The sequence below is a fragment of the Rhinichthys klamathensis genome, unplaced genomic scaffold, assembly GCF_029890125.1.
Source record: "Rhinichthys klamathensis goyatoka isolate OS25496 unplaced genomic scaffold, OSU_Roscu_1.1 h1tg000249l_1, whole genome shotgun sequence".
NCBI classification, from domain to species: Eukaryota; Metazoa; Chordata; class Actinopteri; order Cypriniformes; family Leuciscidae; genus Rhinichthys; species Rhinichthys klamathensis.
In genome coordinates, this window is record NW_026606771.1 from 998,063 (window position 1) to 1,023,624 (window position 25,562).

Genomic DNA, 25,562 nt, shown 5'->3' on the forward strand with positions numbered 1-25,562 from the left:
TTTGTTATTATTATTATTGGATTAGTTGAATAGTATTTTAAATTGACAGTCCAACAATAGGCTGCTTTGTCAGTGGGATAACGGTTACCATACAATACCATGCTCTTTTCAGATGCATTGCATGGGTACTGTCACAAGGACCTTGCTTTGCGACCAGTTTATAGTGTCTATTATGCCAACACAGCAATGGGAGGAAACTGAACCCCCTGGGCGAGGCAAATGAGAGCTCCCTCCGATGAGCCTGATGAAATTGAATTCAGTAAACAATCCCTTCGGATCATTCCCATATTCTTAAAGGGGGCGGTCACACACTAAAAGCCAAAGGGCCTGCTCGAGGCTTGAGGAAGTTCCCATATGGTCTAGCGGTCAGGATTCCTGGTTTTCACCCAGGCGGCCCGGGTTCGACTCCCGGTATGGGAAGTTCGTGTTGTCTTTGCTTCACTTATGGAAACAGCCAGGACGTCTCTCTGTGCCACTAGCACTTTTGGCCGGCAGGCGGAGCTTACGAAACCTGATAGGTTTAGGTTCTGTCCCCAACTGGTGTGCCTTCGATAGCTCAGCTGGTAGAGCGGAGGACTGTAGGTGGCAAATTGGCGATCCTTAGGTCGCTGGTTCGACTCCGGCTCGAAGGAGGTCTTTTTCACAAGCAAACATTTCATTGGCCATGCTTCTCGACGAGGCCGTCAGCGCTTGAGTTGGTAGTCCAGCATTTTGCAATCGCGACCGCCGCTGGAGGGCAAAAGCTCATTCCCTGACCGGGAATCGAACCCAGGCCGCGGCGGTGAGAGCGCCGAATCCTAACCACTAGACCACCAGGGAAGGTCTGTTGACTCTTTCCCGTCAAGCCTGGCTGTGTGCCTCTACCAGATTTTGCAGCAACTGCTCAAGCAAGACCACTAAGGCTTGAATTTTCCTTCAGGAGAGGAGACTTCTCTGACCCTGGATCACAGTTATTCCACTGAGAAACTGTCACAGGCTCTGTAGGAATATCCTAACAGCATCACAACTTGCCATGAAAACAAAGCAACCAAGTTCTTCAACATGTGAAGCCTCCAACTTGAAGCTTTTTATAGCAGGCTCCTCATCAGACCCCTTCCTGACGTTGGCTCCAGGCCTGTTGATGGCATGAGATAAAGTAGATGTCTTGACAGGCCTCTGCCCAGTCGGACACCAACAAGTCACGTGCATAGTTTTTGTTATTATTAATATTGGATTAGTTGAATAATATTTTAAATTGACAGTCCAACAATAGGCTGCTTTGTCAGTGGGATAATGGTTACCATACAATACCATGCGTCTTTTCAGATGCATTGCATGGGTACTGTAACAAGGACCTTGCTTTGCGACCAGTTTATGGTGTCTATTATGCCAGCACAGGAATGGGAGGAAACTGAACCCCCTGGGCGAGGCAAATGCACTCAAGGGTGCCTGACTGGTGGGCCAGTGGCGCAATGGATAACACATCTGACTACAAATCAGAAGATTCCTGGCTGGCTCGCTCTGCCTCTTTTGCTTCGCTGTCAGCCCATAGCCATTTTATTATTTCCTTTTATTAGCCCATAGTTTTTGTTATTATTATTATTATTGGATTAGTTGAATAATATTTTAAATTGACAGTCCAACAATAGGCTGCTTTGTCAGTGGGATAACGGTTACCATACAATACCATGCTCTTTTCAGAAGCATTGCATGGGTACTGTCACAAGGACCTTGCTTTGCGACCAGTTTATAGTGTCTATTATGCCAACACAGCAATGGGAGGAAACTGAACCCCCTGGGCAAGGCAAATGAGAGCTCCCTCCGATGAGCCTGATGAAATTGAATTCAGTAAACAATCCCTTCGGATCATTCCCATATTCTTAAAGGGGGGCGATCACACACTAAAAGCCAAAGGGCCTGCTCGAGGCTTGAGGAAGCTCCCATATGGTCTAGCGGTCAGGATTCCTGGTTTTCACCCAGGCGGCCTGGGTTCGACTCCCGTTATGGGAAGTTCGTGTTGTCTTTGCTTCACTTATGGAAACAGCCAGGACGTCTCTCTGTGCCACTAGCACTTTTGGCCGGCAGGCGGAGCTTACGAAACCTGATAGGTTTAGGTTCTGTCCCCAACCAGTGTGCCTTCGATAGCTCAGCTGGTAGAGCGGAGGACTGTAGGTGGCAAATTGGCAATCCTTAGGTCGCTGGTTCGACTCCGGCTCGAAGGGGGTCTTTTTCGCAAACATTTCATTGGCCATGCTTCTCGACGAGGCCGTCAGCGCTTGAGTTGGTCGTCCAGCATTTTGCAATCGCGACCGCCACTGGAGGGCAAAAGCTCATTCCCTGACCGGGAAACGAACCCAGGCCGCGGCGGTGAGAGCGCCGAATCCTAACCACTAGACCACCAGGGAAGGTCTGCTGACTCTTTCCCGTCAAGCCTGGCTGTGTGCCTCTACCAGATTTTGCAGCAACTGCTCAAGCAAGACCACTAAGGCTTGAATTTTCCTTCAGGAGAGGAGACTTCTCTGACCCTGGATCACAGTTATTCCACTGAGAAACTGTCACAGGCTCTGTAGGAATATCCTAACAGCACCACAACTTGCCATGAAAACAAAGCAACCAAGATCCCCAACATGTGACGGCTCCAACTTGAAGCTTTTTATAGCAGGCTCCTCATCAGACCCCTTCCTGACGTTGGTTCCAGGCCTGTTGATGGCATGAGATAAAGTAGATGTTTTGACAGGCCTCTGCCCAGTCGGACACCAACAAGTCGCGTGCATAGTTTTTGTTATTATTATTATTGGATTAGTTGAATAATATTTTAAATTGACAGTCCAACAATAGGCTGCTTTGTCAGTGGGATAACGGTTACCATACAATACCATGCGTCTTTTCAGATGCATTGCATGGGTACTGTAACAAGGACCTTGCTTTGCGACCAGTTTATAGTGTCTATTATGCCAGCACAGGAATGGGAGGAAACTGAACCCCCTGGGCGAGGCAAATGCACTCAAGGGTGCCTGACTGGTGGGCCAGTGGCGCAATGGATAATGCGTCTGACTATGAATCAGAAGATTCCAGGTTCGACTCCTGGCTGGCTCGCTCTGCCTCTTTTGCTTCGCTGTCAGCCCATAGCCATTTTATTATTTCCTTTTATTAGCCCATAGTTTTTGTTATTATTATTATTGGATTAGTTGAATAATATTTTAAATTGACAGTCCAACAATAGGCTGCTTTGTCAGTGGGATAACGGTTACCATACAATACCATGCGTCTTTTCAGATGCATTGCATGGGTACTGTCACAAGGACCTTGCTTTGCGACCAGTTCATAGTGTCTATAATGCCAGCACAGGAATGGGAGGAAACTGAACCTCCTGGGCGAGGCAAATGCACTCAAGGGTGCCTGACTGGTGGGCCAGTGGCGCAATGGATAACGCGTCTGACTACGAATCAGAAGATTCCAGGTTCGACTTCTGGCTGGCTTGCTCTGCTTTGCTGTCAGCCCATAGCCATTTTATTATTTCCTTTTATTAGCCCATAGTTTTTGTTATTATTATTATTGGATTAGTTGAACAATATTTTAAATTGACAGTCCAACAATAGGCTGCTTTGTCAGTGGGATAACGGTTAGCATACAATACCATGCGTCTTTTCAGATGCATTGCATGGGTACTGTCACAAGGACCTTGCTTTGCGACCAGTTTATAGTGTCTATTATGCCAGCACAGGAATGGGAGGAAACTGAACCCCCTGGGCGAGGCAAATGAGAGCTCCCTCCGATGAGCCTGATGAAATTGAATTCAGTAAACAATCCCTTCGGATCATTCCCATATTCTTAAAGGGGGGCGGTCACACACTAAAAGCCAAAGGGCCTGCTCAAGGCTTGAGGAAGTTCCCATATGGTCTAGCGGTCAGGATTCCTGGTTTTCACCCAGGCGGCCTGGGTTCGACTCCCGGTATGGGAAGTTCGTGTTGTCTTTGCTTCACTTATGGAAACAGCCAGGACGTCTCTCTGTGCCACTAGCACTTTTGGCCGGCAGGCGGAGCTTACGAAACCTGATAGGTTTAGGTTCTGTCCCCAACTGCTGTGGCTTCGATAGCTCAGCTGGTAGAGTGGAGGACTGTAGGTGGGAAATTGGCAATCCTTAGGTCGTTGGTTCGACTTCGGCTCGAAGGAGGTCTTTTTCACAAGCAAACATTTCATTGGCCATGCTTCTCGACGAGGCCGTCAGCGCTTGAGTTGGTAGTCCAGCATTTTGCAATCGCGACCGCCGCTGGAGGGCAAAAGCTCATTCCCTGTCCGGGAAACAAACCCAAGCCGCGGCGGTGAGAGCGCCGAATCCTAACCACTAGACCACCAGGGAAGGTCTGCTGACTCTTTCCCGTCAAGCCTGGCTGTGTGCCTCTACCAGATTTTGCAGCAACTGCTCAAGCAAGACCACTAAGGCTTGAATTTTCCTTCAGGAGAGGAGACTTCTCTGACCCTGGATCACAGTTATTCCACTGAGAAACTGTCACAGGCTCTGTAGGAATATCCTAACAGCACCACAACTTGCCATGAAAACAAAGCAACCAAGATCCCCAACATGTGACGCCTCCAACTTGAAGCTTTTTATAGCAGGCTCCTCATCAGACCCCTTCCTGACGTTGGCTCCAGGCCTGTTGATGGCATGAGATAAAGTAGATGTCTTGACAGGCCTCTGCCCAGTCGGACACCAACAAGTCGCGTGCATAGTTTTTGTTATTATTAATATTGGATTAGTTGAATAATATTTTAAATTGACAGTCCAACAATAGGCTGCTTTTTCAGTGGGATAATGGTTACCATACAATACCATGCGTCTTTTCAGATGCATTGCATGGGTACTGTAACAAGGACCTTGCTTTGCGATCAGTTTATAGTGTCTATTATGCCAGCACAGGAATGGGAGGAAACTGAACCCCCTGGGCGAGGCAAATGAGAGCTCCCTCCGATGAGCCTGATGAAATTGAATTCAGTAAACAATCCTTTCGGATCATTCCCATATTCTTAAAGGGGGGCGGTCACACACTAAAAGCCAAAGGGCCTGCTCGAGGCTTGAGGAAGTTCCCATATGGTCTAGCGGTCAGGATTCCTGGTTTTCACCCAGCCGGCCCGGGTTCGACTCCCGGTATGGGAAGTTCGTGTTGTCTTTGCTTCACTTATGGAAAAAGCCAGGACGTCTCTCTGTGCCACTAGCACTTTTGGCCGGCAGGCGGAGCTTACGAAACCTGATAGGTTTAGGTTCTGTCCCCAACCGGTGTGCTTTCGATAGCTCAGCTGGTAGAGCGGAGGACTGTAGGTGGCAAATTGGCAATCCTTAGGTCGCTGGTTCGACTCCGGCTCGAAGGAGGTCTTTTTCACAAGCAAACATTTCATTGGCCATGCTTCTCGACGAGGCCGTCAGCGCTTGAGTTGGTAGTCCAGCATTTTGCAATCGCGAAATGATGGTGAGAGCGCCGAATGGCGGTGAGAGCGCCGAATCCTAACCACTAAACCACCAAGGAAGGTCTGCTGACTCTTTCCCGTCAAGCCTGGCTGTGTGCCTCTACCAGATTTTGCAGCAACTGCTCAAGCAAGACCACTAAGGCTTGAATTTTCCTTCAGGAGAGGAGACTTCTCTGACCCTGGATCACAGTTATTCCACTGAGAAACTGTCACAGGCTCTGTAGGAATATCCTAACAGCACCACAACTTGCCATGAAAACAAAGCAACCAAGATCCCCAACATGTGACCCCTCCAACTTGAAGCTTTTTATAGCAGGCTCCTCATCAGACCCCTTCCTGACGTTGGCTCCAGGCCTGTTGATGGCATGAGATAAAGTAGATGTCTTGACATGCCTCTGCCCAGTCGGACACCAACAAGTCGCGTGCATAGTTTTTGTTATTATTAATATTGGATTAGTTGAATAATATTTTAAATTGACAGTCCAACAATAGGCTGCTTTGTCAGTGGGATAACGGTTACCATACAATACCATGCGTCTTTTCAGATGCATTGCATGGGTACTGTAACAAGGACCTTGCTTTGCGACCAGTTTATGGTGTCTATTATGCCAGCACAGGAATGGGAGGAAACTGAACCCCCTGGGCGAGGCAAATGCACTCAAGGGTACCTGACTGGTGGGCCAGTGGCGCAATGGATAACGCGTCTGACTACGAATCAGAAGATTCCAGGTTCGACTCCTGGCTGGCTCGCTCTGCCTCTTTTGCTTCGCTGTCAGCCCATAGCCATTTTATTATTTCCTTTTATTAGCCCATAGTTTTTGTTATTATTATTATTGGATTAGTTGAATAATATTTTAAATTGACAGTCCAACAATAGGCTGCTTTGTCAGTGGGATAACGGTTACCATACGAGCTTACGAAACCTGATAGGTTTAGGTTCTGTCCCCAACCGGTGTGCCTTCGATAGCTCAGCTGGTAGAGCGGAGGACTGTAGGAGGTAAATTGGCAATCCTTAGGTCGCTGGTTCGACTCCGGCTCGAAGGAGGTCTTTTTCACAAGCAAACATTTCATTGGCCATGCTTCTCGACGAGGCCGTCAGCGCTTGAGTTGGTAGTCCAGCATTTTGCAATCGCGACCGCCGCTGGAGGGCAGAAGCTCATTCCCTGACCGGGAATCGAACCCAGGCCGCGGTGGTGAGAGCGCCGAATCCTAACCACTAGACCATAAGGGAAGGTCTGCTGACTCTTTCCCGTCAAGCCTGGCTGTGTGCCTCTACCAGATTTTGCAGCAACTGCTCAAGCAAGACCACTAAGGCTTGAATTTTCCTTCAGGAGAGGAGACTTCTCTGACCCTGGATCACAGTTATTCCACTGAGAAACTGTCACAGGCTCTGTAGGAATATCCTAACAGCACCACAACTTGCCATGAAAACAAAGCAACCAAGATCCCCAACATGTGACGCCTCCAACTTGAAGCTTTTTATAGCAGGCTCCTCATCAGACCCCTTCCTGACGTTGGCTCCAGGCCTGTTGATGGCATGAGATAAAGTAGATGTCATGACAGGCCTCTGCCCAGTCAGACACCAACAAGTCGCGTGCATAGTTTTTGTTATTATTATTATTGGATTAGTTGAATAATATTTTAAATTGACAGTCCAACAATAGGCTGCTTTGTCAGTGGGATAACGGTTACCATACAATACCATGCGTCTTTTCAGATGCATTGCATGGGTACTGTCACAAGGACCTTGCTTTGCGACCAGTTTATAGTGTCTATTATGCCAGCACAGGAATGGGAGGAAACTGAACCCCCTGGGCGAGGCAAATGAGAGCTCCCTCCGATGAGCCTGACGAAATTGAATTCAGTAAACAATCCCTTCGGATCATTCCCATATTCTTAAAGGGGGGCGGTCACACACTTGTAAAGTATTTGGGCCATTGGGGAATATGTATTCAATATTTAGTAATTACAAATTAATAACTATTGATACGGGTTTGACCCAGATAACAATACATGTTAAAAATCACCCGGCAAAGGGGGTTACGTTGCCAATCTGTTATGAACGTCTGAATACAATGGATTTATAATCAATTATTCATACAGATCGGCAAGATAGATCAATTTTATTTATCAATAATCAAATCATAACGAATTATAATTCAATATTCATATACAAATTGTCTAGAATACATAGATTCTCAGGATACTCCTCAATGGAATTAATTAGTATCGAATATTCTGTTTGTCCAGCAAACTGGTCATGGATCTTCATCAATTTCCACAGAGAAATTACCTTTAAGAGACTCGCAGGAAAAGACGATCTTTACGGCCGTAAAAGATAGCTTTCCTGTTTTGTCACAATACTATTTAAAGTATTATACCATTTCAAAGCTTGTAGCTGATCGAAACATTTAAGTGATTTGAAGTATGAGCACAGGCAGAATCAATCAATGAATATATGTATTTAATAAAGATGATTACGTATACGGTTAATAAACGTTACAAGGAATAAATGTATTTACAAACACAATAAAACATCGAGGAAGGAGAATGCATATAGAAAGAGAGGGAGAGAGCTGGTGAGTTTGGCAAAATTCATCAGACACAGAACCGTTATGAGAGACAACTTAGAGTCAAATCGTACCCTAATTAGGGCAGGCAATCTTAGCAATATTTAGATCTCGGTAAGAAACGAATACTTGCTGATCATGTTCTCTCGTGTGTGTGTGCGTGTGTTCCGGACCCGGTCAGAGGTCCTTTCCGGCGCGCCCGTGTGGCGGGATGTTCAAATCGTCCGTTGAAGGTGTTGCCAAAGAAATGATTCAAACTAAGTTCATTTCACTCGCCGGTGAGAATGAACAAAGGAGAATACAAAAAGGAAAATAAAACTGAACTAGACAAACAAAGGAAAGATGGGTCATCGCATGAACACGAGGTCCCGATGGACCAAGGAGTCACATGATGAAGGAAGGGAGAGTCCAGAGTACGAGCGAGCGAGAGAGTCAAGCGCGCGTCACATGTTGGAGGAAGAGCAGTCCAGGGTACCAGCCAGAGAGGGAAGACAGGGGTACCGGCCAGAGAGGGAAGACAGAGCACAGGAAGAGCGAGTCCAGTTCTCTTTAAAGGAACTGGAGTCCACACCTCTGAGGTGCGAACTGGCCAATGACATTCAACGAAACTCTTGGCGGCAAAATTCTCTTTGTCTTGTCAAAGCTAAATTATGGCCGCATTCACAGGTTTTACGATCAGTCAGAATTTGTTCAGAATCATTTCAAAGATGGTAAAACATAGTAAAATACATTTTATGGCTTGTTCAATTACATAAATGACCTTGTCAGCTCACAAGGATTCTGAACATAGGAAGAAAGACATTTAAGGAGAGTTATATTGCAAAGTTACATTAAAAGCATAATTAACTGCCCTTTTAGTTTGTTTTAAACTAACACACACTCATAGGTCCCTTCATAGGACCTGGGCAATCGACAAACATAACAACATATCAAATATACCTCAGTAAATGTCTTTAAATGAGGAGAGTAGTAAAAGTTCATATATGTGTCTGTGTTTGTATCTGCGTGCATTGAGCACCCAACAGGGGGGGGGTTCTCTGGAATTCCTTTGAAGCTTGGACTACGTGAGTGGGAGAATGCAGGGTTAGTCTCTGGCGAGTGTTCCAGGGTCGTAAAAGTGTTATGAGCAGACTTGTTGGCACCAAAGTCCAGTAATTTTCATTAATCCTAAAAACTTTGGGTTTTAGGAAGAATGTGCTTTATTTGCATTCAGGACAGAGTCAATGATTTACCCCAGATACCTTACACACTAAAAGCCAAAGGGCCTGCTCGAGGCTTGAGGAAGTTCCCATATGGTCTAGCGGTCAGGATTCCTGGTTTTCACCCAGGCGGCCCGGGTTCGACTCCCGGTATGGGAAGTTCGTGTTGTCTTTGCTTCACTTATGGAAACAGCCAGGACGTCTCTCTGTGCCACTAGCACTTTTGGCCGGCAGGCGGAGCTTACGAAACCTGATTGGTTTAGGTTCTGTCCCCAACCGGTGTGCTTTCGATAGCTCAGCTGGTAGAGCGGAGGACTGTAGGTGGCAAATTGGCAATCCTTAGGTCGCTGGTTCGACTCCGGCTCGAAGGAGGTCTTTTTCACAAGCAAACATTTCATTGGCCATGCTTCTCGACAAGGCCATCAGTGCTTGAGTTGGTAGTCCAGCATTTTGCAATCGCGACCGCCGCTGGAGGGACAAAAGCTCATTCCCTGACCGGGAATCGAACCCAAGCCGCGGCTGTGAGAGCGCCGAATCCTAACCACTAGACCACCAGGGAAGGTCTGCTGACTCTTTCCCGTCAAGCCTGGCTGTGTGCCTCCACCAGATTTTGCAGCAACTGCTCAAGCAAGACCACTAAGGCTTGAATTTTCCTTCAGGAGAGGAGACTTCTCTGACCCTGGATCACAGTTATTCCACTGAGAAACTGTCACAGGCTCTGTAGGAATATCCTAACAGCACCACAACTTGCCATGAAAACAAAGCAACCAAGATCCCCAACATGTGACGCCTCCAACTTGAAGCTTTTTATAGCAGGCTCCTCATCAGACCCCTTCCTGACGTTGGCTCCAGGCCTGTTGATGGCATGAGATAAAGTAGATGTCTTGACAGGCCTCTGCCCAGTCGGACACCAACAAGTCGCGTGCATAGTTTTTGTTATTATTATTATTGGATTAGTTGAATAATATTTTAAATTGACAGTCCAACAATAGGCTGCTTTGTCAGTGGGATAACGGTTACCATACAATACCATGCGTCTTTTCAGATGCATTGCATGGGTACTGTAACAAGGACCTTGCTTTGCGACCAGTTTATGGTGTCTATTATGCCAGCACAGGAATGGGAGGAAACTGAACCCCCTGGGCGAGGCAAATGCACTCAAGGGTGCCTGACTGGTGGGCCAGTGGCGAAATGGATAACGCGTTTGACTATGAATCAGAAGATTCCAGGTTCGACTCCTGTCTGGCTCGCTCTGCCTCTTTTGCTTCGCTGTCAGCCCATAGCCATTTTATTATTTCCTTTTATTAGCCCATATTTTTTGTTATTATTATTATTGGATTAGTTGAATAATATTTTAAATTGACAGTCCAACAATAGGCTGCTTTGTCAGTGGGATAACGGTTACCATACAATACCATGCTCTTTTCAGATGCATTGCATGGGTACTGTCTTTTGTTATTATTATTATTGGATTAGTTGAATAATATTTTAAATTGACAGTCCAACAATAGGCTGCTTTGTCAGTGGGATAACGGTTACCATACAATACCATGCGTCTTTTCAGATGCATTGCATGGGTACTGTAACAAGGACCTTGCTTTGCGACCAGTTTATAGTGTCTATTATGCCAGCACAGGAATGGGAGGAAAGATTCCAGGTTCAGAAGATTCCAGGTTCGACTCTTGGCTGGCTCGCTCTGCCTCTTTTGCTTCGCTGTCAGCCCATAGCCATTTTATTATTTCCTTTTATTAGCCCATAGTTTTTGTTATTATTATTATTGGATTAGTTGAATAATATTTTAAATTGACAGTACAACAATAGGCTGCTTTGTCAGTGGGATAACGGTTACCATACAATACCATGCTCTTTTCAGATGCATTGCATGGGTACTGTCACAAGGACCTTGCTTTGCGACCAGTTTATAGTGTCTATTATGCCAACACAGCAATGGGAGGAAACTGAACCCCCTGGGCGAGGCAAATGAGAGCTCCCTCCGATGAGCCTGATGAAATTGAATTCAGTAAACAATCCCTTCGGATCATTCCCATATTCTTAAAGGGGGGCGATCACACACTAAAAGCCAAAGGGCCTGCTCGAGGCTTGAGGAAGTTCCCATATGGTCTAGCGGTCAGGATTCCTGGTTTTCACCCAGGCGGCCTGGGTTCGACTCCCGTTATGGGAAGTTCGTGTTGTCTTTGCTTCACTTATGGAAACAGCCAGGACGTCTCTCTGTGCCACTAGCACTTTTGGCCGGCAGGCGGAGCTTACGAAACCTGATAGGTTTAGGTTCTGTCCCCTACCGGTGTGCCTTCGATAGCTCAGCTGGTAGAGCGGAGGACTGTAGGTGGCAAATTGGCAATCCTTAGGTCGCTGGTTCGACTCCGGCTTGAAGGGGGTCTTTTTCGCAAACATTTCATTGGCCATGCTTCTCGACGAGGCCGTCAGCGCTTGAGTTGGTAGTCCAGCATTTTGCAATCGCGACCGCCACTGGAGGGCAAAAGCTCATTCCCTGACCGGGAAACGAACCCAGGCCGCGGCGGTGAGAACGCCGAATCCTAACCACTAGACCACCAGGGAAGGTCTGCTGACTCTTTCCCGTCAAGCCTGGCTGTGTGCCTCTACCAGATTTTGCAGCAACTGCTCAAGCAAGACCACTAAGGCTTGAATTTTCCTTCAGGAGAGGAGACTTCTCTGACCCTGGATCACAGTTATTCCACTGAGAAACTGTCACAGGCTCTGTAGGAATATCCTAACAGCACCACAACTTGCCATGAAAACAAAGCAACCAAGATCCCCAACATGTGACGGCTCCAACTTGAAGCTTTTTATAGCAGGCTCCTCATCAGACCCCTTCCTGACGTTGGTTCCAGGCCTGTTGATGGCATGAGATAAAGTAGATGTTTTGACAGGCCTCTGCCCAGTCGGACACCAACAAGTCGCGTGCATAGTTTTTGTTATTATTATTATTGGATTAGTTGAATAATATTTTAAATTGACAGTCCAACAATAGGCTGCTTTGTCAGTGGGATAACGGTTACCATACAATACCATGCGTCTTTTCAGATGCATTGCATGGGTACTGTAACAAGGACCTTGCTTTGCGACCAGTTTATAGTGTCTATTATGCCAGCACAGGAATGGGAGGAAACTGAACCCCCTGGGCGAGGCAAATGCACTCAAGGGTGCCTGACTGGTGGGCCAGTGGCGCAATGGATAACGCGTCTGACTATGAATCAGAAGATTCCAGGTTCGACTCCTGGCTGGCTCGCTCTGCCTCTTTTGCTTCGCTGTCAGCCCATAGCCATTTTATTATTTCCTTTTATTAGCCCATAGTTTTTGTTATTATTATTATTGGATTAGTTGAATAATATTTTAAATTGACAGTCCAACAATAGGCTGCTTTGTCAGTGGGATAACGGTTACCATACAATACCATGCGTCTTTTCAGATGCATTGCATGGGTACTGTCACAAGGACCTTGCTTTGCGACCAGTTCATAGTGTCTATTATGCCAGCACAGGAATGGGAGGAAACTGAACCTCCTGGGCGAGGCAAATGCACTCAAGGGTGCCTGACTGGTGGGCCAGTGGCGCAATGGATAACGCGTCTGACTACGAATCAGAAGATTCCAGGTTCGACTTCTGGCTGGCTCGCTCTGCTTCGCTGTCAGCCCATAGCCATTTTATTATTTCCTTTTATTAGCCCATAGTTTTTGTTATTATTATTATTGGATTAGTTGAACAATATTTTAAATTGACAGTCCAACAATAGGCTGCTTTGTCAGTGGGATAACGGTTACCATACAATACCATGCGTCTTTTCAGATGCATTGCATGGGTACTGTCACAAGGACCTTGCTTTGCGACCAGTTTATAGTGTCTATTATGCCAGCACAGGAATGGGAGGAAACTGAACCCCCTGGGCGAGGCAAATGAGAGCTCCCTCCGATGAGCCTGATGAAATTGAATTCAGTAAACAATCCCTTCGGATCATTCCCATATTCTTAAAGGGGGGCGGTCAGACACTAAAAGCCAAAGGGCCTGCTCGAGGCTTGAGGAAGTTCCCATATGGTCTAGCGGTCAGGATTCCTGGTTTTCACCCAGGCGGCCCGGGTTCGACTCCCGGTATGGGAAGTCCGTGTTGTCTTTGCTTCACTTATGGAAACAGCCAGGACGTCTCTCTGTGCCACTAGCACTTTTGGCCGGCAGGCGGAGCTTACGAAACCTGATAGGTTTAGGTTCTGTCCCCAACTGGTGTGCCTTCGATAGCTCAGCTGGTAGAGCGGAGGACTGTAGGTGGCAAATTGGCAATCCTTAGGTCGCTGGTTCGACTCTGGCTCGAAGGATTTCTTTTTCACAAGCAAACATTTCATTGGCCATGCTTCTCGACGAGGCCGACAGCGCTTGAGTTGGTAGTCCAGCATTTTGCAATCGCGAAATGCTGGTGAGAGCGCCGAATGGCGGTGAGAGCGCCGAATCCTAACCACTAGACCACCAGGGAAGGTCTGCTGACTCTTTCCCGTCAAGCCTGGCTGTGTGCCTCTACCAGATTTTGCAGCAACTGCTCAAGCAAGACCACTAAGGCTTGAATTTTCCTTCAGGAGAGGAGACTTCTCTGACCCTGGATCACAGTTATTCCACTGAGAAACTGTCACAGGCTCTGTAGGAATATCCTAACAGCACCACAACTTGCCATGAAAACAAAGCAAACGAGATCCCCAACATGTGACGCCTCCAACTTGAAGCTTTTTATAGCAGGCTCCTCATCAAACCCCTTCCTGACGTTGGCTCCAGGCCTGTTGATGGCATGAGATAAAGTAGATGTCATGACAGGCCTCTTCCCAGTCGGACACCAACAAGTCGCGTACATAGTTTTTGTTATTATTATTATTGGATTAGTTGAATAATATTTTAAATTGACAGTCCAACAATAGGCTGCTTTGTCAGTGGGATAACGGTTACCATACAATACCATGCGTCTTTTCAGATGCATTGCATGGGTACTGTAACAAGGACCTTGCTTTGCGACCAGTTTATAGTGTCTATTATGCCAGCACAGGAATGGGAGGAAACTGAACCCCCTGGGCGAGGCAAATGAGAGCTCCCTCCGATGAGCCTGATGAAATTGAATTCAGTAAACAATCCCTTCGGATCATTCCCATATTCTTAAAGGGGGGCGGTCACACACTAAAAGCCAAAGGGCCTGCTCGAGGCTTGAGGAAGTTCCCATATGGTCTAGCGGTCAGGATTCCTGGTTTTCACCCAGGCGGCCCGGGTTCGACTCCCGGTATGGGAAGTTCGTGTTGTCTTTGCTTCACTTATGGAAACAGCCAGGACGTCTCTCTGTGCCACTAGCACTTTTGGCCGGCAGGCGGAGCTTACGAAACCTGATAGGTTTAGGTTCTGTCCCCAACTGGTGTGCTTTCGATAGCTCAGCTGGTAGAGCGGAGGACTGTAGGTGGCAAATTGGCAATCCTTAGGTCGCTGGTTCGACTCCGGCTCGAAGGAGGTCTTTTTCACAAGCAAACATTTCATTGGCCATGCTTCTCGACAAGGCCATCAGTGCTTGAGTTGGTAGTCCAGCATTTTGCAATCGCGACCGCCGCTGGAGGGACAAAAGCTCATTCCCTGACCGGGAATCGAACCCAAGCCGCGGCGGTGAGAGCGCCGACTCCTAACCACTAGACCACCAGGGAAGGTCTGCTGACTCTTTCCCGTCAAGCCTGGCTGTGTGCCTCCACCAGATTTTGCAGCAACTGCTCAAGCAAGACCACTAAGGCTTGAATTTTCCTTCAGGAGAGGAGACTTCTCTGACCCTGGATCACAGTTATTCCACTGAGAAACTGTCACAGGCTCTGTAGGAATATCCTAACAGCACCACAACTTGCCATGAAAACAAAGCAACCAAGATCCCCAACATGTGACGCCTCCAACTTGAAGCTTTTTATAGCAGGCTCCTCATCAGACCCCTTCCTGACGTTGGCTCCAGGCCTGTTGATGGCATGAGATAAAGTAGATGTCTTGACAGGCCTCTGCCCAGTCGGACACCAACAAGTCGCGTGCATAGTTTTTGTTATTATTACAGTTTTTTACAATCACTTTGTTACTATTTTCAGAACCTTGATGTCATTTTTCACAACTCTAGACACAAAACTCACAACCAATGATCAAAAAGCACATTTTTCAAAACTCTAACCCTTTTCTCAATTGCTTGGATACAATACACATAAAACTTAGATCATTTGTTCATTCAACAAAGATCACCTGTTCAATATGACACAACTTAACATCAAAGTACTACTATTTCAAAAGGCAATTCACACATTACATTTCAAATGAGTGTCTATTCATTTCCTTACAATGATCTAACTATCAATTGATACAACTGCTCAAAATGATAAGTAACTGTTGCATTACTCTTAATGCATAGTTGTATGGAAACAGACACACAATCTTCCATGTTTACAGTAAATCATGAAAGTTTCAAGATAATGAGATTCATTGTCACCAATTAGCATGGCATGAACCAATTAGACTACAATATCCATGGATGTAGCCTAATATTTTATCATACTGTAATGCTTCATCAGACACTGTGTCTATGGTGCCAAATACTGTACCACCTTTTCAGACTATGTACAGTATTGACAGTACAGTACTGTATAGATGCAGGCCCTTGTAACTGCGTGTCCAATTCTGCCAATCACAGCAGAGCAGTGTCAGGCCTGGACTCGCCATGCCAAAGGTTTTTTCCAAGATGTCATTTTCCAACATCCATTGTGATGTAGATGAGAACCTGTGGCCAAATCCACAACACAGAGTTGATGACAGTGTAGAAGTACAGTAATCACTCCTGTTTAGTTTCTTACAGCAAGTTGAGGAACACTGCATTTGATGTTTTACAGTACTGTCTTTTCTTTTCTATTTCATAGCTAATTATTTTTGCTTTGATTCAAAAAACCATGTTGTGATTGTACTGTAGTGTTTTGCATCAATATATTACAAACTTTGTTCACAATGATTCCACTGTGTCTGTAATATTCTCTCTACTACTGCAGTACTTTTACAGAGATGTATTTACTGTACATCTAGTACCATAATGAAACCTGTATCACCTATTTTGCTCTACAATATTTAATGATTGTACGAACAATGACACAGTGAAACTATCGGTTGCTTGTGTGTGGGTGATCTATAGTTATGTTTCAATGGTATTTCACAGTTAATTTGTTTTTTGAACCAATGATTGTGCAAGTGCAAGATTTCTTTAAAGATGTGAATGCACAATGCAATGTTTTGAACATTAGACAGCCTGTGTTACAAGTGATTATCGTTTTGAGTTTTGTGTCTAGAGTTTTGAAAAATGACATCAAGGTTCTGAAAATAGTAGCAAAGTGATTGTAAAAAACTGTATTATTGGATTAGTTGAATAATATTTTAAATTGACAGTCCAACAATAGGCTGCTTTGTCAGTGGGATAATGGTTACCATACAATACCATGCGTCTTTTCAGATGCATTGCATGGGTACTGTAACAAGGACCTTGCTTTGCGACCAGTTTATGGTGTCTATTATGCCAGCACAGGAATGGGAGGAAACTGAAGCCCCTGGGCGAGGCAAATGCACTCAAGGGTGCCTGACTGGTGGGCCAGTGGCGCAATGGATAACACGTCTGACTACGAATCAGAAGATTCCAGGTTCGACTCCTGGCTGGCTCGCTCTGCCTCTTTTGCTTCGCTGTCAGCCCATAGCCATTTTATTATTTCCTTTTATTAGCCCATAGTTTTTGTTATTATTATTATTGGATTAGTTGAATAATATTTTAAATTGACAGTCCAACAATAGGCTGCTTTGTCAGTGGGATAACGGTTACCATACAATACCATGCTCTTTTCAGATGCATTGCATGGGTACTGTCACAAGGACCTTGCTTTGCGACCAGTTTATAGTGTCTATTATGCCAACACAGCAATGGGAGGAAACTGAACCCCCTGGGCGAGGCAAATGAGAGCTCCCTCCGATGAGCCTGATGAAATTGAATTCAGTAAACAATCCCTTCGGATCATTCCCATATTCTTAAAGGGGGGCGATCACACACTAAAAGCCAAAGGGCCTGCTCGAGGCTTGAGGAAGTTCCCATATGGTCTAGCGGTCAGGATTCCTGGTTTTCACCCAGGCGGCCTGGGTTCGACTCCCGTTATGGGAAGTTCGTGTTGTCTTTGCTTCACTTATGGAAACAGCCAGGACGTCTCTCTGTGCCACTAGCACTTTTGGCCGGCAGGCGGAGCTTACGAAACCTGATAGGTTTAGGTTCTGTCCCCAACCGGTGTGCCTTCGATAGCTCAGCTGGTAGAGCGGATGACTGTAGGTGGCAAATTGGCAATCCTTAGGTCGCTGGTTCGACTCCGGCTCGAAGGGGGTCTTTTTCGCAAACATTTCATTGGCCATGCTTCTCGACGAGGCCGTCAGCGCTTGAGTTGGTAGTCCAGCATTTTGCAATCGCGACCGCCACTGGAGGGCAAAAGCTCATTCCCTGACCGGGAAACGAACCCAGGCCGCGGCGGTGAGAGCGCCGAATCCTAACCACTAGACCACCAGGGAAGGTCTGCTGACTCTTTCCCGTCAAGCCTGGCTGTGTGCCTCTACCAGATTTTGCAGCAACTGCTCAAGCAAGACCACTAAGGCTTGAATTTTCCTTCAGGAGAGGAGACTTCTCTGACCCTGGATCACAGTTATTCCACTGAGAAACTGTCACAGGCTCTGTAGGAATATCCTAACAGCACCACAACTTGCCATGAAAACAAAGCAACCAAGATCCCCAACATGTGACGGCTCCAACTTGAAGCTTTTTATAGCAGGCTCCTCATCAGACCCCTTCCTGACGTTGGTTCCAGGCCTGTTGATGGCATGAGATAAAGTAGATGTTTTGACAGGCCTCTGCCCAGTCGGACACCAACAAGTCGCGTGCATAGTTTTTGTTATTATTATTATTGGATTAGTTGAATAATATTTTAAATTGACAGTCCAACAATAGGCTGCTTTGTCAGTGGGATAACGGTTACCATACAATACCATGCGTCTTTTCAGATGCATTGCATGGGTACTGTAACAAGGACCTTGCTTTGCGACCAGTTTATAGTGTCTATTATGCCAGCACAGGAATGGGAGGAAACTGAACCCCCTGGGCGAGGCAAATGCACTCAAGGGTGCCTGACTGGTGGGCCAGTGGCGCAATGGATAACGCGTCTGACTATGAATCAGAAGATTCCAGGTTCGACTCCTGGCTGGCTCGCTCTGCCTCTTTTGCTTCGCTGTCAGCCCATAGCCATTTTATTATTTCCTTTTATTAGCCCATAGTTTTTGTTATTATTATTATTGGATTAGTTGAATAATATTTTAAATTGACAGTCCAACAATAGGCTGCTTTGTCAGTGGGATAACGGTTACCATACAATACCATGCGTCTTTTCAGATGCATTGCATGGGTACTGTCACAAGGACCTTGCTTTGCGACCAGTTCATAGTGTCTATTATGCCAGCACAGGAATGGGAGGAAACTGAACCTCCTGGGCGAGGCAAATGCACTCAAGGGTGCCTGACTGGTGGGCCAGTGGCGCAATGGATAACGCGTCTGACTACGAATCAGAAGATTCCAGGTTCGACTTCTGGCTGGCTCGCTCTGCTTCGCTGTCAGCCCATAGCCATTTTATTATTTCCTTTTATTAGCCCATAGTTTTTGTTATTATTATTATTGGATTAGTTGAACAATATTTTAAATTGACAGTCCAACAATAGGCTGCTTTGTCAGTGGGATAACGGTTACCATACAATACCATGCGTCTTTTCAGATGCATTGCATGGGTACTGTCACAAGGACCTTGCTTTGCGACCAGTTTATAGTGTCTATTATGCCAGCACAGGAATGGGAGGAAACTGAACCCCCTGGGCGAGGCAAATGAGAGCTCCCTCCGATGAGCCTGATGAAATTGAATTCAGTAAACAATCCCTTCGGATCATTCCCATATTCTTAAAGGGGGGCGGTCAGACACTAAAAGCCAAAGGGCCTGCTCGAGGCTTGAGGAAGTTCCCATATGGTCTAGCGGTCAGGATTCCTGGTTTTCACCCAGGCGGCCTGGGTTCGACTCCCGGTATGGGAAGTTCGTGTTGTCTTTGCTTCACTTATGGAAACAGCCAGGACGTCTCTCTGTGCCACTAGCACTTTTGGCCGGCAGGCGGAGCTTACGAAACCTGATAGGTTTAGGTTCTGTCCCCAACTGCTGTGGCTTCGATAGCTCAGCTGGTAGAGTGGAGGACTGTAGGTGGGAAATTGGCAATCCTTAGGTCGTTGGTTCGACTCCGGCTCGAAGGAGGTCTTTTTCACAAGCAAACATTTCATTGGCCATGCTTCTCGACGAGGCCGTCAGCGCTTGAGTTGGTAGTCCAGCATTTTGCAATCGCGACCGCCGCTGGAGGGCAAAAGCTCATTCCCTGTCCGGGAAACAAACCCAAGCCGCGGCGGTGAGAGCGCCTAATCCTAACCACTAGACCACCAGGGAAGGTCTGCTGACTCTTTCCCGTCAAGCCTGGCTGTGTGCCTCTACCAGATTTTGCAGCAACTGCTCAAGCAAGACCACTAAGGCTTGAATTTTCCTTCAGGAGAGGAGACTTCTCTGACCGTGGATCACAGTTATTCCACTGAGAAACTGTCACAGGCTCTGTAGGAATATCCTAACAGCACCACAACTTGCCATGAAAACAAAGCAACCAAGATCCCCAACATGTGACGCCTCCAACTTGAAGCTTTTTATAGCAGGCTCCTCATCAGACCCCTTCCTGACGTTGGCTCCAGGCCTGTTGATGGCATGAGATAAAGTAGATGTCTTGACAGGCCTCTGCCCAGTCGGACACCAACAAGTCGCGTGCATAGTTTTTGTTATTATTAATATTGGATTAGTTGAATAATATTTTAAATTGACAGTCCAACAATAGGCTGCTTTGTCAGTGGGATAATGGTTACCATACAATACCATGCGTCTTTTCAGATGCATTGCATGGGTACTGTAACAAGGACCTTGCTTTGCGACCAGTTTATGGTGTCTATTATGCCAGCACAGGAATGGGAGGAAACTGAACCCCCTGGGCGAGGCAAATGCACTCAAGGGTGCCTGACTGGTGGGCCAGTGGCGCAATGGATAACACGTCTGACTACAAATCAGAAGATTCCAGGTTCGACTCCTGGCTGGCTCGCTCTGCCTCTTTTGCTTCGCTGTCAGCCCATAGCCATTTTATTATTTCCTTTTATTAGCCCATAGTTTTTGTTATTATTATTATTGGATTAGTTGAATAATATTTTAAATTGACAGTCCAACAATAGGCTGCTTTGTCAGTGGGATAACGGTTACCATACAATACCATGCTCTTTTCAGATGCATTGCATGGGTACTGTCACAAGGACCTTGCTTTGCGACCAGTTTATAGTGTCTATTATGCCAACACAGCAATGGGAGGAAACTGAACCCCCTGGGCGAGGCAAATGAGAGCTCCCTCCGATGAGCCTGATGAAATTGAATTCAGTAAACAATCCCTTCGGATCATTCCCATATTCTTAAAGGGGGGCGATCACACACTAAAAGCCAAAGGGCCTGCTCGAGGCTTGAGGAAGTTCCCATATGGTCTAGCGGTCAGGATTCCTGGTTTTCACCCAGGCGGCCTGGGTTCGACTCCCGTTATGGGAAGTTCGTGTTGTCTTTGCTTCACTTATGGAAACAGCCAGGACGTCTCTCTGTGCCACTAGCACTTTTGGCCGGCAGGCGGAGCTTACGAAACCTGATAGGTTTAGGTTCTGTCCCCAACCGGTGTGCCTTCGATAGCTCAGCTGGTAGAGCGGAGGACTGTAGGTGGCAAATTGGCAATCCTTAGGTCGCTGGTTCGACTCCGGCTCGAAGGGGGTCTTTTTCGCAAACATTTCATTGGCCATGCTTCTCGACGAGGCCGTCAGCGCTTGAGTTGGTAGTCCAGCATTTTGCAATCGCGACCGCCACTGGAGGGCAAAAGCTCATTCCCTGACCGGGAAACGAACCCAGGCCGCGGCGGTGAGAGCGCCGAATCCTAACCACTAGACCACCAGGGAAGGTCTGCTGACTCTTTCCCGTCAAGCCTGGCTGTGTGCCTCTACCAGATTTTGCAGCAACTGCTCAAGCAAGACCACTAAGGCTTGAATTTTCCTTCAGGAGAGGAGACTTCTCTGACCCTGGATCACAGTTATTCCACTGAGAAACTGTCACAGGCTCTGTAGGAATATCCTAACAGCACCACAACTTGCCATGAAAACAAAGCAACCAAGATCCCCAACATGTGACGGCTCCAACTTGAAGCTTTTTATAGCAGGCTCCTCATCAGACCCCTTCCTGACGTTGGTTCCAGGCCTGTTGATGGCATGAGATAAAGTAGATGTTTTGACAGGCCTCTGCCCAGTCGGACACCAACAAGTCGCGTGCATAGTTTTTGTTATTATTATTATTGGATTAGTTGAATAATATTTTAAATTGACAGTCCAACAATAGGCTGCTTTGTCAGTGGGATAACGGTTACCATACAATACCATGCGTCTTTTCAGATGCATTGCATGGGTACTGTAACAAGGACCTTGCTTTGCGACCAGTTTATAGTGTCTATTATGCCAGCACAGGAATGGGAGGAAACTGAACCCCCTGGGCGAGGCAAATGCACTCAAGGGTGCCTGACTGGTGGGCCAGTGGCGCAATGGATAACGCGTCTGACTATGAATCAGAAGATTCCAGGTTCGACTCCTGGCTGGCTCGCTCTGCCTCTTTTGCTTCGCTGTCAGCCCATAGCCATTTTATTATTTCCTTTTATTAGCCCATAGTTTTTGTTATTATTATTATTGGATTAGTTGAATAATATTTTAAATTGACAGTCCAACAATAGGCTGCTTTGTCAGTGGGATAACGGTTACCATACAATACCATGCGTCTTTTCAGATGCATTGCATGGGTACTGTCACAAGGACCTTGCTTTGCGACCAGTTCATAGTGTCTATTATGCCAGCACAGGAATGGGAGGAAACTGAACCTCCTGGGCGAGGCAAATGCACTCAAGGGTGCCTGACTGGTGGGCCAGTGGCGCAATGGATAACGCGTCTGACTACGAATCAGAAGATTCCAGGTTCGACTTCTGGCTGGCTCGCTCTGCTTCGCTGTCAGCCCATAGCCATTTTATTATTTCCTTTTATTAGCCCATAGTTTTTGTTATTATTATTATTGGATTAGTTGAACAATATTTTAAATTGACAGTCCAACAATAGGCTGCTTTGTCAGTGGGATAACGGTTACCATACAATACCATGCGTCTTTTCAGATGCATTGCATGGGTACTGTCACAAGGACCTTGCTTTGCGACCAGTTTATAGTGTCTATTATGCCAGCACAGGAATGGGAGGAAACTGAACCCCCTGGGCGAGGCAAATGAGAGCTCCCTCCGATGAGCCTGATGAAATTGAATTCAGTAAACAATCCCTTCGGATCATTCCCATATTCTTAAAGGGGGGCGGTCAGACACTAAAAGCCAAAGGGCCTGCTCGAGGCTTGAGGAAGTTCCCATATGGTCTAGCGGTCAGGATTCCTGGTTTTCACCCAGGCGGCCTGGGTTCGACTCCCGGTATGGGAAGTTCGTGTTGTCTTTGCTTCACTTATGGAAACAGCCAGGACGTCTCTCTGTGCCACTAGCACTTTTGGCCGGCAGGCGGAGCTTACGAAACCTGATAGGTTTAGGTTCTGTCCCCAACTGCTGTGGCTTCGATAGCTCAGCTGGTAGAGTGGAGGACTGTAGGTGGGAAATTGGCAATCCTTAGGTCGTTGGTTCGACTCCGGCTCGAAGGAGGTCTTTTTCACAAGCAAACATTTCATTGGCCATGCTTCTCGACGAGGCCGTCAGCGCTTGAGTTGGTAGTCCAGCATTTTGCAATCGCGACCGCCGCTGGAGGGCAAAAGCTCATTCCCTGTCCGGGAAACAAACCCAAGCCGCGGCGGTGAGAGCGCCTAATCCTAACCACTAGACCACCAGGGAAGGTCTGCTGACTCTTTCCCGTCAAGCCTGGCTGTGTGCCTCTACCAGATTTTGCAGCAACTGCTCAAGCAAGACCACTAAGGCTTGAATTTTCCTTCAGGAGAGGAGACTTCTCTGACCGTGGATCACAGTTATTCCACTGAGAAACTGTCACAGGCTCTGTAGGAATATCCTAACAGCACCACAACTTGCCATGAAAACAAAGCAACCAAGATCCCCAACATGTGACGCCTCCAACTTGAAGCTTTTTATAGCAGGCTCCTCATCAGACCCCTTCCTGACGTTGGCTCCAGGCCTGTTGATGGCATGAGATAAAGTAGATGTCTTGACAGGCCTCTGCCCAGTCGGACACCAACAAGTCGCGTGCATAGTTTTTGTTATTATTAATATTGGATTAGTTGAATAATATTTTAAATTGACAGTCCAACAATAGGCTGCTTTGTCAGTGGGATAATGGTTACCATACAATACCATGCGTCTTTTCAGATGCATTGCATGGGTACTGTAACAAGGACCTTGCTTTGCGACCAGTTTATGGTGTCTATTATGCCAGCACAGGAATGGGAGGAAACTGAACCCGCTGGGCGAGGCAAATGCACTCAAGGGTGCCTGACTGGTGGGCCAGTGGCGCAATGGATAACACGTCTGACTACGAATCAGAAGATTCCAGGTTCGACTCCTGGCTGGCTCGCTCTGCCTCTTTTGCTTCGCTGTCAGCCCATAGCCATTTTATTATTTCCTTTTATTAGCCCATAGTTTTTGTTATTATTATTATTGGATTAGTTGAATAATATTTTAAATTGACAGTCCAACAATAGGCTGCTTTGTCAGTGGGATAACGGTTACCATACAATACCATGCTCTTTTCAGATACATTGCATGGGTACTGTCACAAGGACCTTGCTTTGCGACCAGTTTATAGTGTCTATTTTGCCAACACAGCAATGGGAGGAAACTGAACCCCCTGGGCGAGGCAAATGAGAGCTCCCTCCGATGAGCCTGATGAAATTGAATTCAGTAAACAATCCCTTCGGATCATTCCCATATTCTTAAAGGGGGCGGTCACACACTAAAAGCCAAAGGGCCTGCTCGAGGCTTGAGGAAGTTCCCATATGGTCTAGCGGTCAGGATTCCTGGTTTTCACCCAGGCGGCCCGGGTTCGACTCCCGGGTATGGGAAGTCCGTGTTGTCTTTGCTTCACTTATGGAAACAGCCAGGACGTCTCTCTGTGCCACTAGCACTTTTGGCCGGCAGGCGGAGCTTACGAAACCTGATAGGTTTAGGTTCTGTCCCCAACTGGTGTGCCTTCGATAGCTCAGCTGGTAGAGCGGAGGACTGTAGGTGGCAAATTGGCAATCCTTAGGTCGCTGGTTCGACTCCGGCTCGAAGGATTTCTTTTTCACAAGCAAACATTTCATTGGCCATGCTTCTCGACGAGGCCGACAGCGCTTGAGTTGGTAGTCCAGCATTTTGCAATCGCGAAATGCTGGTGAGAGCGCCGAATGGCGGTGAGAGCGCCGAATCCTAACCACTAGACCACCAGGGAAGGTCTGCTGACTCTTTCCCGTCAAGCCTGGCTGTGTGCCTCTACCAGATTTTGCAGCAACTGCTCAAGCAAGACCACTAAGGCTTGAATTTTCCTTCAGGAGAGGAGACTTCTCTGACCCTGGATCACAGTTATTCCACTGAGAAACTGTCACAGGCTCTGTAGGAATATCCTAACAGCACCACAACTTGCCATGAAAACAAAGCAACCGAGATCCCCAACATGTGACGCCTCCAACTTGAAGCTTTTTATAGCAGGCTCCTCATCAAACCCCTTCCTGACGTTGGCTCCAGGCCTGTTGATGGCATGAGATAAAGTAGATGTCATGACAGGCCTCTTCCCAGTCGGACACCAACAAGTCGCGTACATAGTTTTTGTTATTATTATTATTGGATTAGTTGAATAATATTTTAAATTGACAGTCCAACAATAGGCTGCTTTGTCAGTGGGATAACGGTTACCATACAATACCATGCGTCTTTTCAGATGCATTGCATGGGTACTGTAACAAGGACCTTGCTTTGCGACCAGTTTATAGTGTCTATTATGCCAGCACAGGAATGGGAGGAAACTGAACCCCCTGGGCGAGGCAAATGAGAGCTCCCTCCGATGAGCCTGATGAAATTGAATTCAGTAAACAATCCCTTCGGATCATTCCCATATTCTTAAAGGGGGGCGGTCACACACTAAAAGCCAAAGGGCCTGCTCGAGGCTTGAGGAA

At 46.8% G+C, this 25,562-nt stretch overlaps 26 non-coding genes across 26 annotated transcripts; 25 read left to right on the forward strand and 1 right to left on the reverse strand.

Annotated features, from left to right (window-relative positions):
• Positions 1–348: 348 nt before the first annotated feature.
• Positions 349–420, forward strand: trnae-uuc (transfer RNA glutamic acid (anticodon UUC)). Its single transcript has one exon. It is a non-coding gene; the product is annotated as a tRNA-Glu (tRNA).
• A 125-nt stretch (positions 421–545) lies between these two features.
• Positions 546–632, forward strand: trnay-gua (transfer RNA tyrosine (anticodon GUA)). Its single transcript is given in 2 exon segments — positions 546–582; positions 597–632. It is a non-coding gene; the product is annotated as a tRNA-Tyr (tRNA).
• Positions 633–747: 115 nt separating this feature from the next.
• On the reverse strand, positions 748–819 carry trnae-cuc (transfer RNA glutamic acid (anticodon CUC)). Its single transcript has one exon. It is a non-coding gene; the product is annotated as a tRNA-Glu (tRNA).
• A 1,295-nt stretch (positions 820–2,114) lies between these two features.
• Positions 2,115–2,201, forward strand: trnay-gua (transfer RNA tyrosine (anticodon GUA)). The gene is given in 2 exon segments: positions 2,115–2,151; positions 2,166–2,201. It is a non-coding gene; the product is annotated as a tRNA-Tyr (tRNA).
• Positions 2,202–3,002: 801 nt separating this feature from the next.
• On the forward strand, positions 3,003–3,075 carry trnah-aug (transfer RNA histidin (anticodon AUG)). The gene has a single exon. It is a non-coding gene; the product is annotated as a tRNA-His (tRNA).
• A 793-nt stretch (positions 3,076–3,868) lies between these two features.
• trnae-uuc (transfer RNA glutamic acid (anticodon UUC)) lies at positions 3,869–3,940 on the forward strand. Its single transcript has one exon. It is a non-coding gene; the product is annotated as a tRNA-Glu (tRNA).
• A 1,319-nt stretch (positions 3,941–5,259) lies between these two features.
• Positions 5,260–5,346, forward strand: trnay-gua (transfer RNA tyrosine (anticodon GUA)). The gene is given in 2 exon segments: positions 5,260–5,296; positions 5,311–5,346. It is a non-coding gene; the product is annotated as a tRNA-Tyr (tRNA).
• A 773-nt stretch (positions 5,347–6,119) lies between these two features.
• trnar-acg (transfer RNA arginine (anticodon ACG)) lies at positions 6,120–6,192 on the forward strand. Its single transcript has one exon. It is a non-coding gene; the product is annotated as a tRNA-Arg (tRNA).
• A 207-nt stretch (positions 6,193–6,399) lies between these two features.
• Positions 6,400–6,486, forward strand: trnay-gua (transfer RNA tyrosine (anticodon GUA)). Its single transcript is given in 2 exon segments — positions 6,400–6,436; positions 6,451–6,486. It is a non-coding gene; the product is annotated as a tRNA-Tyr (tRNA).
• Positions 6,487–9,298: 2,812 nt separating this feature from the next.
• Positions 9,299–9,370, forward strand: trnae-uuc (transfer RNA glutamic acid (anticodon UUC)). Its single transcript has one exon. It is a non-coding gene; the product is annotated as a tRNA-Glu (tRNA).
• Positions 9,371–9,495: 125 nt separating this feature from the next.
• trnay-gua (transfer RNA tyrosine (anticodon GUA)) lies at positions 9,496–9,582 on the forward strand. The gene is given in 2 exon segments: positions 9,496–9,532; positions 9,547–9,582. It is a non-coding gene; the product is annotated as a tRNA-Tyr (tRNA).
• Positions 9,583–10,388: 806 nt separating this feature from the next.
• On the forward strand, positions 10,389–10,461 carry trnah-aug (transfer RNA histidin (anticodon AUG)). The gene has a single exon. It is a non-coding gene; the product is annotated as a tRNA-His (tRNA).
• A 1,057-nt stretch (positions 10,462–11,518) lies between these two features.
• trnay-gua (transfer RNA tyrosine (anticodon GUA)) lies at positions 11,519–11,605 on the forward strand. The gene is given in 2 exon segments: positions 11,519–11,555; positions 11,570–11,605. It is a non-coding gene; the product is annotated as a tRNA-Tyr (tRNA).
• An 801-nt stretch (positions 11,606–12,406) lies between these two features.
• On the forward strand, positions 12,407–12,479 carry trnah-aug (transfer RNA histidin (anticodon AUG)). The gene has a single exon. It is a non-coding gene; the product is annotated as a tRNA-His (tRNA).
• Positions 12,480–13,272: 793 nt separating this feature from the next.
• Positions 13,273–13,344, forward strand: trnae-uuc (transfer RNA glutamic acid (anticodon UUC)). The gene has a single exon. It is a non-coding gene; the product is annotated as a tRNA-Glu (tRNA).
• A 125-nt stretch (positions 13,345–13,469) lies between these two features.
• On the forward strand, positions 13,470–13,556 carry trnay-gua (transfer RNA tyrosine (anticodon GUA)). Its single transcript is given in 2 exon segments — positions 13,470–13,506; positions 13,521–13,556. It is a non-coding gene; the product is annotated as a tRNA-Tyr (tRNA).
• An 878-nt stretch (positions 13,557–14,434) lies between these two features.
• trnae-uuc (transfer RNA glutamic acid (anticodon UUC)) lies at positions 14,435–14,506 on the forward strand. Its single transcript has one exon. It is a non-coding gene; the product is annotated as a tRNA-Glu (tRNA).
• Positions 14,507–14,631: 125 nt separating this feature from the next.
• On the forward strand, positions 14,632–14,718 carry trnay-gua (transfer RNA tyrosine (anticodon GUA)). Its single transcript is given in 2 exon segments — positions 14,632–14,668; positions 14,683–14,718. It is a non-coding gene; the product is annotated as a tRNA-Tyr (tRNA).
• A 3,711-nt stretch (positions 14,719–18,429) lies between these two features.
• Positions 18,430–18,502, forward strand: trnah-aug (transfer RNA histidin (anticodon AUG)). Its single transcript has one exon. It is a non-coding gene; the product is annotated as a tRNA-His (tRNA).
• A 793-nt stretch (positions 18,503–19,295) lies between these two features.
• Positions 19,296–19,367, forward strand: trnae-uuc (transfer RNA glutamic acid (anticodon UUC)). Its single transcript has one exon. It is a non-coding gene; the product is annotated as a tRNA-Glu (tRNA).
• A 1,017-nt stretch (positions 19,368–20,384) lies between these two features.
• Positions 20,385–20,457, forward strand: trnac-aca (transfer RNA cysteine (anticodon ACA)). Its single transcript has one exon. It is a non-coding gene; the product is annotated as a tRNA-Cys (tRNA).
• A 613-nt stretch (positions 20,458–21,070) lies between these two features.
• On the forward strand, positions 21,071–21,157 carry trnay-gua (transfer RNA tyrosine (anticodon GUA)). The gene is given in 2 exon segments: positions 21,071–21,107; positions 21,122–21,157. It is a non-coding gene; the product is annotated as a tRNA-Tyr (tRNA).
• Positions 21,158–21,958: 801 nt separating this feature from the next.
• Positions 21,959–22,031, forward strand: trnah-aug (transfer RNA histidin (anticodon AUG)). Its single transcript has one exon. It is a non-coding gene; the product is annotated as a tRNA-His (tRNA).
• A 793-nt stretch (positions 22,032–22,824) lies between these two features.
• On the forward strand, positions 22,825–22,896 carry trnae-uuc (transfer RNA glutamic acid (anticodon UUC)). The gene has a single exon. It is a non-coding gene; the product is annotated as a tRNA-Glu (tRNA).
• Positions 22,897–24,401: 1,505 nt separating this feature from the next.
• trnae-uuc (transfer RNA glutamic acid (anticodon UUC)) lies at positions 24,402–24,474 on the forward strand. The gene has a single exon. It is a non-coding gene; the product is annotated as a tRNA-Glu (tRNA).
• A 125-nt stretch (positions 24,475–24,599) lies between these two features.
• trnay-gua (transfer RNA tyrosine (anticodon GUA)) lies at positions 24,600–24,686 on the forward strand. Its single transcript is given in 2 exon segments — positions 24,600–24,636; positions 24,651–24,686. It is a non-coding gene; the product is annotated as a tRNA-Tyr (tRNA).
• Positions 24,687–25,562: the final 876 nt, after the last annotated feature.